Here is a 12,099-nt window from a genome sequence, read left to right as displayed (position 1 = left end):
GAATGTGACTGGCTGGCGCGGCGCCTTTTCTCCAAGTCTTGTCCTGATTGGCTCTCCCGCGCCCCTTACCAGAGGACCGCTCACCCTCCTCCGGGGTCTGGCCTCCCACCCCCTCAACCCCGTTTCCATCCGGGCGGGAGGGGGACGCGAAGGGCCAATGGGAGGGCGGAGAGAGGCTCGGGAGGTGGGCTCTGCAGCCGACCAGCCCGCGGGGCAAGTTCAGCCAATGGGCGCACCCCCCACATCCCGGGCTCAGGAGCGCCCCCGCTGGCAGCTAGTGTTCCGGCGGGTCTCGCCCACGGCCACGCCCGGGCTGCCCGTCGCCTGGAAGCGGCACCGGGTGGAAAGGCTGGGAAGATGCGGCGAAGCGGGTCCGAGCGACCGCGGGTAGCCATTGTGGCGTGCTCCAGCACTGTCTACGTGAGGCCCAGCGCTCGCCTTGGCGAGGCTGGTTCGGGTCGGTGAGAGCCGAGCTGCGGATCTGTGGTCCCCTGGAGCCTCCGCGACGTGCTCTAGAGAGAGCGGGAGCCGAGCATACGTCTCGTCCAGCCCCGCGGGACTGTGGGCCAAATATTTCCACTTAGCACTTCTTCCAGAATAATTTCATATAAAACTTATCCATGGTGAGAAAAATTAGAGTAAAGTTTACCTCACCGAGGGAAGAGGGGGAAATGGAAGGGGCCCAGGGCACCTTCAGGGTAACTAGGACCGTTTGCCTCTTGATCCGGGTGGTAGTTACTGAGGTGGTGTATGCCTCGGTAAAAATTCTCCGAGTCGTACAATTAAGATGTTGGGCACCCAACGCACTTTATGTATAAATATCTCAATTTTTTAATGATAAAAGAATTGTGAGAAAGAACTCTTGTCATAATATTATTATAACCTTGGGCTCCATGGGACACCCACGGTATAAACAATCCACTGGGATTTAACTATAATTCAAAAAGTAGAAACTATAGGAAGGAAAAAAAAAAGGACTGAGAATTTAAAACGAGTGAAGTTCCTGGCACGCTGAATAAAACTCACAGATTGGTGCTTTCAGTTCAGCTCAGTCGCTCAGTCGTATCCGACGCTCTGCGACCACATGAATCGCAGCACGCCAGGCCTCCCTGTCCATCACCAACTCCCGGAGTTCACATAAACTCATGTACATCGAGTCGATGATGCCATCCAGCCATCTCATCCTCTGTCGTCCCCTTCTCCTGCCCCCAATCCCTCAGGGACTTTTCCAGTGAGTCAACTCGTCGCATGAGATGGCCATGGGCTAAGATGGTTCAGAAGATTTACAGCCTGTTTCAGTGCCTGACACTCAGAACAAAAGCACCCAGGGTGCTGCACCTAATTTAAAACTACATAAGTTTACTGAGCTGCCTACTTTGTGGCCTCCCTAAGTTATAAACCCAGGAAACGTTATAGTTCTGTAAATAAAAGTAAATTGCACCAAGTCAAAAATTTATTATCGTAGTTTACAGCCTAAAGTTATTATATATTGCTGAGAATATACATAGGAATAGACACCAAAAACATATGCTACTGATGAAGTTGTTATAGCTGTTTATAAATTCCCTCAGACTTTCATAACTTCTTTAAAAACAGAAGACAAGATCAAGCTTTAATTTTTTTATTCAAATAGTACCTCTTCCTGCTGTGAGGAAATACTTTTCTTATGGTATGTATTAATAACATTTTCTAACTCATATATTGTTCTGTCAGGGTTTCATTAAACAGTTCTTTTGAGGTTCTTCACTCCATCTTTACAACAACTCTATGCAACTATTCATTTATTCATCTGAATTTTGTAGAAGAGAAAATTGGGGCTCAATGAGACAAGTAATTTGCCCCAAATCATATATCTGTTAGGTGGTAGAAGTGGGGTTGAAATCTAGGTCTATTTGATGCAAAATTCCATAATCTTTCTACAGTGCCACATTTGCCTCCTCCAAAACAAAATCAGGTCATTTTGCTTTGTCCTTATTCATCTTTGTACTCCCCACAATGAGTAGCACAGAATCTTGCCTATGTCTCTGATGGAACTCATGGGGTTAATAAGTGATTATCACCATGCTTTATTTTTATAGATTTCATAACAAAGTGTGAACTACTTAAAAGTAACTTTTTTTGATCAAACGAAAGGGAACACAATTTTGTAGCTGCAGTAAACAACCCATTACAACTATCTAGAATGCACCATAAATGCACTTTCATAGTATAGACTGAGCACAGCATAGAAAGAGTTTTAGGTAGCTTTTGTGAAGAGAGTCAAATTTCTAGTGAGCACAGTTATTCTCTGCAATTCTTTTGTGTTCTCTACCTTGGCTGCAAAGAAAGGCAAAGCCAAAGAATGCTCAAACTACCACACAATTGTACTCATCTCACACGCTAGTAAAGTAATGCTCAAAATTCTCCAAGGCAGGCTTCAGCAATATATGAACCGTGAACTTCCAGATGTTCAAGCTGGTTTTAGAAAAGGCAGAGAAACCAGAGATCAAATTGCCAACATCCGCTGGATCATCGAAAAGGCAAGAGAGTTCCAGAAAAACATCTATTTCTGCTTTATTGACTATGCCAAAGCCTTTGACAGTGTGGATCACAATAAACTGTGGAAAATTCTGAAAGAGATGGGAATACCAGACCACTTGACCTGCCTCTTGAGAAACCTATATGCAGGTCAGGAAGCAACAGTTAGAACTGGACATGGAACAACAGACTGCTTCCAAATAGGAAAAGGAGTATGTCAAGGCTGTATATTGTCACCCTGCTTATTTAACTTATATGCAAAGTACATCATGAGAAATGCTGGGCTGGAAGAAGCACAAGCTGGAATCAAGATTGCCAGGAGAAATATCAACCTCAGATATGCAGATGACACCACCCTTATGGCAGAAAGTGAAGAAGAACTAAAGGGCATCTTGATGAAAGTGAAAGAGGAGGGTGAAAAAGTTGGCCTAAAGCTCAACATTCAGAAAACGAAGATCATGGCATCTGGTCCCATCACTTCATGGGAAATAGATGCAGAAACAGGGGAAATAGATGGGGAAACAGTGGAAACAGTGTCAGACTTTATTTTCTTGGGCTCCAAAATCACTGCAGGTGGTGACTGCAGCCATGAAATTAAAAGACACTTACTCCTTGGAAGGAAAGTTATGACCAACCTAGACAGCATATTCAAAAGCAGAGACATTACTTTGCCAACAAAGGTCCGTCTAGTCAAGGCTATAGTTTTTCCAGTGGTCGTGTATGGATGTGAGAGTTGGACTGTGAAGAAAGCTGAGTGTCGAAGAATTGATGCTTTTGAACTGTGGTGTTGGAGAAGACTCTTGAGAGTCCCTTGGACTGCAAGGAGATCCAACCAGTCCATTCTAAAGGAGATCAATGCTGGGTGTTCATTGGAGGGACTGATGCTAAAGCTGAAACTCCAATATTTTGGCCACCTCATGCAAAGAGTTGACTCATTGGAAAAGACTCTGATGCTGGGAGGAATTGGGGGCAGGAGGAGAAGGGGACGACAGAGGATGAGATGGCTGGATGGCATCACTGACTCAATGGATGTGAGTTTGAATGAACTCCAGGAGATGGTGATGGACAGGGAGGCCTGGCGTGCTGCGATTCATGGGGTCACAAAGAGTTGGACACGACTGAGCGACTGAACTGAACCTTGGCTGCATACAATTATGACATTCAGAATTGTTCCGCTTTAAACATAAAGTCTGTTATTAAAAAAACAGACAAATCATGTGATGGCAGCATTTAGAGGAACCTATTCCAGAAGCTATCCTGAAGAGACAGCTCCGAGAACCAGGCAGCCCAGAAACCCAGGCATGGAGATTAATCCTGCTGGAGAAAGGGGTTCATTATGGTGGATGAACTGAAACACTTCCTGTATAATTACTAAGTGTTGAAAGGCTCCATGCTACTGTTGTGTCAGAGATGGAGAGCTTATCATTAAAGTGACCAGTGATAACACTCCAAAGCATGCTTTGAGACCTGGTTTCTTGTCTACTTTTGCCCTTACAGGGGCTTCCCTAGTGTCTCAGACGGTAAAGCGTCTGCCTGCAATGCGGGAGACCCAGGTTTGATCCCTGGGTCGGGAAGATCCCTTGGAGAAGGAAACGGCAATCCACTCCAGTATCCTTGCCTGGAGAATCTCATGGACAGAGGAGCCTGGTAGGCTACAGTCCACAGGTTGCAAAGAGTTGGACACGACTGAGCTACTTCACTTTTCACTTTCTTTGCCCTTAAAAAGACCAAGGGGGATAACTCAGACCTTCAAAAAAGAAAGGTGTATCATCTGTTACTATAATACATACCAGGTGGTTGAATTCAATCCTTTACCTTAGATGGTGAGTTTCATAGCCAGCAGCAATGCTAATACAGTACTAATTGTCAGCTTAGAAAAGGAAATTGCTCCATTATTTGAAGAATTGAGACAAATTGTGGATTTCTTAATCTGGCAGTTTCTTACCTTCATCGTATCAAACACACTACCAATCCGTCAGTCTTTAGGCCACAAGGAAGGGCCCCTTTTCCACCTTACACTGGTGAAAGAGCCTATAGATAGAATTTATGAACAGATTGATTGTTATCTTTTCTTGTGTAGGGCTTTTTCTTATTTAGTGAGAAGGTTCAATCTATCACAGCTCCTATGCAGTTAGTCCAGTCACCAAATATGTATGAGATCCTATTTAGTGGCTCAGAATCAAAATGATACTTTGATCCCCTTGAGCAATGAACTGTTCAGTATGTACAATATTGTACATGCCTGCAGAATGAAGCAGACTCTTTATTGTGAATAATGAGGGCATATTTTTCTTCATATTACTTTCTTTGCATTGAGTATTAGGAAGAAAAAAATGGCTTGTTGTCATTTTTCAGTCGCTAAGTTGTGTCCAACTCTTTCTGACCCAATGGACTGTAGCATGCCAGGCTTTCCTTTAACCCTCTATTTCCCAGGGTTTGCTCAAGTTCATGAGTATTGAGTCAGTGATGCTGCCTAACCATCTCATCCTCTGTCATCCCCTTCTCCTCCTGCCTTCAATCTTTCCCAGCATTAAGGTCTTTTCCAGTGTGTTGGCTTTTCGTATCAGGTGGCCAAAGTACTGGAGCTTCAGCTTTAGCATCAGTCCTTCCAATGAATATTCAGGGTTGATTTCCTTTAGGATTTATTAGTTTTATCTCCTTGCAGTCCAAAGGACTCTCAAGAGTCTTCTCCAGCACCACAATTTGAAAGAATCAATTCTTTGGTGCTCAACCTATTTTTGTGGTCTTTTTTTAATGGCTTAACAAAAGTAAAAAACCAATGTATCACTGGCTTTCCTTTGTACATACTTTTTTGGGGGTGTAAGGAGTCTTACTAACTGATTTGATTCTTCCCAGAGAGTGCTGCTCTTTAATGGAAATGAAAATGATACCGAATGTTTTTTTATTCCACTCTGCTTTCTATAACCAATCAGTATTTTTTAATGTTTGTGTGTTTTTTATAACATTTAGATGTGATTCATTATTGAATTCTGTTTCCACTGTTAGTATGTATGTAAACATAGTAGTATAGCCCTTTTTTTTGTATATGAGTATAAATGAAATAGTATTTTTTAAAAGTACAGTTTGAGCACTGCGTAAGTTTTCTCTCCCCATACTGTTTTCAAACACTTAAAAATTATAATTCATTTAATTCACTCTTTCAACCACATGAATAAATGATTGTTTTTTATCTGGTCTGGAGACAACTTTACCTAACATCAGTCAGTCATTCAGTTCAGTTATTCAGTCATGTCCAACTCTTTGCAGCCCCATGGACTGCAGCACGCCAGGCTCCCCTGTCCATCACCAACTCCCGGAGCCTGCTCAAACTCATGTCCATTGAGTCGGTGATGCCATCTGAACATCTCATCCTCTGTCGTCCCCTTCTCCTCCCTTCAATCTTTCCCAGCATCAGAGTCTTTTCCAGTGAGTCAGTTCTTCGAGTCAGGTGGACAAAGTATTGGAGCTTCAACTTCAGCATCAGTCCTTCCAATGAATATTCAGGACTGATTTCCTTTAGGATTGACTGGTTGGATCTCCTTGTTGTCCAAGGGACTCTCAAGAGTCTTCTCCAACACCACAGTTCAAAAGCATCAATTCTTTGGTGCTCAGCTTTCTTTATAGTCCAACTCTCACATCCATACATGACTACTGGAAAAAACCATAGCTTTGACTAGACGGACCTTGTCGGCAAAGTAATGTCTCTGCTTTTTAATGTGCTGTCTAGGCTGGTCATAGCTTTTTTTCCAAGGAGCAATCATCTTTTAATTTCATGGCTGCAGTCACCATCTGCAGTAATTTTGGAGCCCCCCAAAATAAAGTCTGTCACTGTTTCCATTGTTTCCCTATCTATTTGCCATGAAGTGATGGGACCAGATGCCATGATCTTAGTTTTTTGAATGTTGAGTTGTTTTTTTTTTTTCAATTTGTTTCAATTGTTTATTAACCAGATTACAATAATAATCCTGGTAAATACCTTAGTTCATCCTTCTAATAAGCCTGTTGATCTGGTCTTCCCTGTTGCCAGCATCTCCACCTTCTACAAAATGGGTGGTCTTTTTCTTCATTCCACCTCGTGGAGAAGACAATTTAAAGGGCCACAGGAAGTTGTTTGCTTCTTTGAAACGTTTTCCAACGGTATAGATCTCATGAATCAGATCCTCCATGCAGATGATTCCATATTTCCCAAGAGATCGAGCAATCAATGCGTTGTCTGTCAGGGCAATTCGCTTTTTGTTATTTTGCCATAACCACGCTTGTAAATCAATTCATTTACAGACTTCAGATTTGGGTACCCCCATGCAATGTATGGCTCCACAATTCTCAGCATGTTAATTGATGCCTTGTTGAGCTTCACAAAGGTGCCGTTGAATATCTGCCGGAGGCGAAGGAGCTTCAGCACCTTTCGAACCTTTGGGCTCACACTGTTGATACCTCTGATCCTGATGACAAACGCCAGTTTGGGTTCTGCAGGTACATAGAAGTTACCAGCTTTTCGTGCCATCCTAGCCATTCAAATTTCAGTTCTGTACATCTGCCTGTATTCCTTGTGGTAATGCTTAGCTTTTTCATAAATAAGCTTCCTCCTTGCCTTTCGAAGCATCTTTTGGGCAAACTTCTTTCTCAGTCGCTTGATCTTAAGCTCTGCGAAATTCTTCCGCTTTTTCTTAAGGGTTTCTGGCACAGCAGGAACCTTCTTTTTCTTCTCTTCTGCACCCTCCATGGTTCCAGCCGGGAAAGAGTGAATGTTGAGTTTTAAGCCAGCTACTTCACTCTCATTTTTCACTTTCATCAAGAGGCTCTTGAGTTCCTGTTTGCTTTCTGCCAGAAGGGTGGTGTCATCTGCATACCTAGGTTATTGATATTTCTCCTGGCAATCTTAATTCCAGCTTGTGTTTCATCCAGCTTGGCATCTCACATGATGTACTCTGCGTATAAGTTAAATAAGCAGGGTAACAATATACAGCCAAGAAACAAGATGACAGAGTAGAAGGATGTGTACTCATCTTCTCCTGTGAGAACTCCAAAAGTGCAACTCGCTGCTGAACAACCATTGACAGCAGAATGTTGGATCCAATCAAAAAAAGATACCCCACGTCCAGGGGCAAAGGAGAAGCCCCAACAAGATGGTAGGAGGGGTGAAATCACATTTAGAATCAAACATCATACCCACTAGTGATGCTCAGATGGCTCAAGCAAAACCTTGTATGCACCAGGACCTAGAGGCCCCACAGAGACTGAGCCAGACTTGCCTTTGAGTGTTGTCTCCTGTGGAGGCACGGGTCAGCAGTGACCTGCCTCTGGGACAGAGGTTCTGGCTGCAGCAGACCTGGGACACCCAGAGTGTGGCATAAGCTCTCTTGGAGGAGGTCACCCTTGCCCTCACCATGCAGCTGCCAAGCAGATGACCCACAAACTGCAGAAAAATTATACCAAAGAAATTCTCACACTGTTAAGGACGTTCTAGGACTCACAACTGATTTCCCAACCTAGGGATCTGGCAAAGGGACTGAGAACCCCCAGGGAGTTTGACTTTGGAGGCCAGTGAGAGACTTGAGTCAGACTTGCCTGTGAGATCAGAAGTGGGTCAACAGTGTGGCCTCAGGCCAAACAACAGGGAGGGAACACAGCCCTGCCCTTCCAACAGTTGAATTCTCAGGCCTAGCCAAAAAGACTTAGGAGGCAAAATTTTGTCTCCCCTACAATTTCTTGGTGATAAGGTTGGGAGTTTAACAGTTGGGACACTCAGATATCCTAGGACCTCTGACAAAAAACTGGCAGAAGGTAACAATTCTTACATAGTGGTCCTTTAAATCTCTGCCTGCATGCCCCAACCAAAACAAGAAAAATGAAAGTCTCTCCTTATCTTTTCCCTTTCTAAATGTAGATTGTCAGGAGGAAAATACATGTGAAAATTAGTTCTTTGAATTGTGACACTTGTAAATTTGGTTCCCAGTACCTATTGGCAATAATCCACAGGCTCCTTGTCTTTGTTTTTTTTTTTTTTTTTTTTTCTGTTTCTTTAGTAGTATTTGTCATAAGGAGAAAAATCATAAAATGAGATGCCCCATTCATCTTGTTTCTTGTCATCAGAGCTTGGCTTTGTGACCAGTGAAAATATTTTATCTGGTCTCCACCAGCTGGACTGGACGGTACAAGTGTTGGGTTGAGTCAGGTAACCAGCCAAACATGCTAGAAATCAAGACACAAAATGACAAGCAGCATTCTCATTGTCCAACCTTGCCAGCTTTGTCTTAATTAGAGATTCCAACTCCTAGGGAGCCTTTGTTTTACCTTCATTGTCTTCCTAGAGCTGCTGCTGCTAAGTTGCTTCAGTCGTGTCCGACTCTGTGCGACCCCATAGATGGCGGCCCATCAAGCTCCCCCGTCCCTGGGATTCTCCAGGCAAGAACACTGGAGTGGGTTGCCATTTCCTTCTCCAATGCATGAAAGTGAAAAGTGAAAGTGAAGTCGTTCAGTCGTGTCTGACTCTTAGCGACCCCATGAACTGCAGCCCACAAGGCTCCTCCGTCCATGGGATTTGCCAGGCAAGAGTACTGGAGTGGAGTGCCATTTGCTACCTATGAAAGTGAAAGTGAAGTCGCTCAGTCGTGTCCCGCTCTTTGCGAACCCATGGACTGTAGCCTACCAGGCTCCTCTGTCCATGGGATTTTCCAGGCAATAGTACTGGAGTGGATTGCCATTTCCTTCTCCAGGGGATCTTCCCAACCCAGGGATTGAACCCGGGTCTCACGCATTGTAGACAGACACTTTACCATCTGAACCACCAGGGAAGTCCCTTGGTACCTATGGGAAGGTCAAATTGAAAGGAAAAAATAAGACAAAGGTAACTCTTCTTTAAGTTTGTAAATTTTGCTTTTCTGTATTTATACCTAACACATGGCTAAGATTTAAAATGAAAACTGTAACATCTCTTTTCATATCTGTCTCTATATGTCTATGTGTATATGTAATATTTTTCTATCTCTGTATGATATTGCCAAAATTACTTTGTAAAAGAGTTCTATTTAATTGGCTTAAAACATAAATGCTTACACAAATTAGGTATTCATAAAACTCTCAGAAATATAGAAACTAACCCAAATGTTCCTCAGGTACACAGCATCTGGGATGAAAGCTAGCGTAAGTTTGTTGGTTTTAGTAAAAGCAGTTATGTCTCCAGAATTGTCAGCATTAAATGTAATGACACACAGAATGTATTCTATTAATATTTGGGTTTACTAGTCAAAAGAATTTGTTATCTCAACTAGATGTTTGAGATTGTAAAATTTTAAAATCAGAAGGTATAATGAAAATAAATTGCTTGATGCACGTCAAACACAACAATATGTTTAAAAAGTTGGAAAAAGTCATGTTTTAACTTTTAGGTTCTTTGCTTCTATGGTTTTTAAAACATATTTGCCTGATTTATCTACAGGAAAAATAATTTATACTTGTTTTTTTATTAACAAACAGTAACATAATGAAGTATTATATCTACTTAAAAATAGTTTCCAAAATCTGTTCTGAAGCTCGAGGCCATAAAGTTATATTAAGTTAATTTATGGATATTCAAATCTGTATGCTTGTCCAGAAGCAACAGTTACAACTAGACATGGAACAATGGACTGGTTCCAAGTTTGGAAAGGAGTACGTCAAGGCTGTGTATTGTCTGTCACCCTGTTTATTTAACTTATATGCAGAGTACCTCATGCAAAATGCCAGGCTGGATGAAGCACAAGCTGGAATCAAAATTGCCATATCAATAACCTCAGATATGCAGATGACACCACCGTTATGGCAGAAAGCGAAGAGGAACTGAAGAGCCTCTTGATGAAAGTGAAAGAGGAGAGTGAAGAAGCTGGCTTAAAACTCAACATTCATAAAACTAAGATCATGGCATCCAGTCCCATCACCACATGGCAAATAGATGGGGAAGCAATGGGACATGACTGAGAGACTGAACTGAACTGAACTGATGGATATTCATTGAATATCTAGATCATTTCTAAATAAGATAATACACTAAAACTTTAATTGCTAAACCTAAGTTTATTTACTTTTGGCTTCTTAATTTTTAGGTAAAGGATTTGAAGGTAAAGAATCTGCCTACAATGCAGGAAACCTGGGTTTGATTCCTGAGTCAGGAATATCTCCAGGAGAAGAGAATGGCAACCCACTTCAGTATTCTTGCCTGGAGAATCACATGGACAGAGGAGCCTGGCAGCCTATAGTCCATGGGGTCGCAAAGAGTTGGACATGACTGAGCAACTAACACTTCTTAATTTTTGCAAAGAGAAAAAAGATATTTGAAGGTCTGTTACTATACATATTTTTTGCCACATTAAAAAAAATGTGTATATGAAAAAGCATATATCTCTAAAACTTACAAATTTTTGTAATTATGTGCCAGGTATACCTCATTTTATTACACTTCACAGTATTGTGCAGGAGACTGCCTGCGATGCAGGAGACCTGAGCTCAATCCCTGGGTCAGGAAGATACCCTGGAGTATGAAGTGGCAACCCACTCCAGTATCCTTGCTTGGAAAATTCCATGGACAGGGGAGCCTGGTAGGCTCTAGTCCATGGGGTCACAAGGGGTCGGACACAACTGAGTACATACACACCCATAAGATGTTTTTTAAATGATTGAAATAATATGTGGATAGAAATGAGTAAAATTTTTTCTCTGTTAACATGACAAAGTTTATTAGATTATTGGTCTGCTTTTGTAAAATTAAAAATTTTTTTAATACAGTTTTTAAAGGCTATGCTACATTTGGTCTGCTTTTAATACAAGATCATAAAAGGATGTTTTCTTTATTTTTGTTTAATCTGTCAAGGAAATAAATATTTTGTGTTTGATCAAAATAATTTCCTATTTTTCACACTGTATTTATTAAGTCTTTGCTTACTTACAAAAACTGAGTCTTCAATATTAAAATAGCTGATGGGTTTTTTTTTTTTTAAACACCTATGTAATTTTGTGCATTTCCCTTTAAAATCTTTCAGTAGTCACCTTAATTAGATATCTGTTTTTCAGTTACCTGTGATACTACTTAAGTGTTTTAAACCTTTTGACAATTTTGATAAATTTCCCCCAATCAAATTCAGATGAAGACTTTTTGACCTTGAACTAACTTGGATTTTCCGTATGGCCTCCAGAAGATCTCAAAAGACTTGTTCCCTCTCCTTAAAAAGAGAGAGAGAGATTAATTAGCTTATTTAAAGTGTTAAATTACATAGAAAGCATTGTTTAAAATGCTAAACAACTTTGATTTGTTTATATTTGTACTCCTTTCCGTATTTGGAACCAGTATGTTGTTCCATGTCCATGTTGCTTCCTGACCTGCATACAGAGTTCTCAAGAGGCAGGTCAAGTGGTCTGGTATTCCCATCTCTTTAAGAATTTTTCACAGTTTGTGGTGATCCACATAGTCAAAGGCTTTGGCATAGTCAATAAAGCAGAAATAAATGTTTTTCTGGAATTCTCTTGCTTTTTCGATGATCCAACAGATGTTGACAATTTGATCTCTGGTTCCTCTGCCTTTTCTAAATCCAACTTGAAAGTATATTGGGT

The 12,099-nt window shown here is 41.5% G+C and overlaps 1 pseudogene; it reads right to left on the bottom strand.

The window, feature by feature from the left end:
* Positions 1 to 6,427: 6,427 nt before the first annotated feature.
* LOC112579676 lies at positions 6,428 to 7,276 on the bottom strand (annotated as a pseudogene).
* Positions 7,277 to 12,099: the final 4,823 nt, after the last annotated feature.

The sequence above is a fragment of the Bubalus bubalis genome, chromosome 16 (assembly GCF_019923935.1).
Source record: "Bubalus bubalis isolate 160015118507 breed Murrah chromosome 16, NDDB_SH_1, whole genome shotgun sequence".
Taxonomy (NCBI): domain Eukaryota; kingdom Metazoa; phylum Chordata; class Mammalia; order Artiodactyla; family Bovidae; genus Bubalus; species Bubalus bubalis.
Note: the sequence above shows the minus strand (reverse complement) of the source record. Positions and strands in the feature narration are given on the sequence as shown.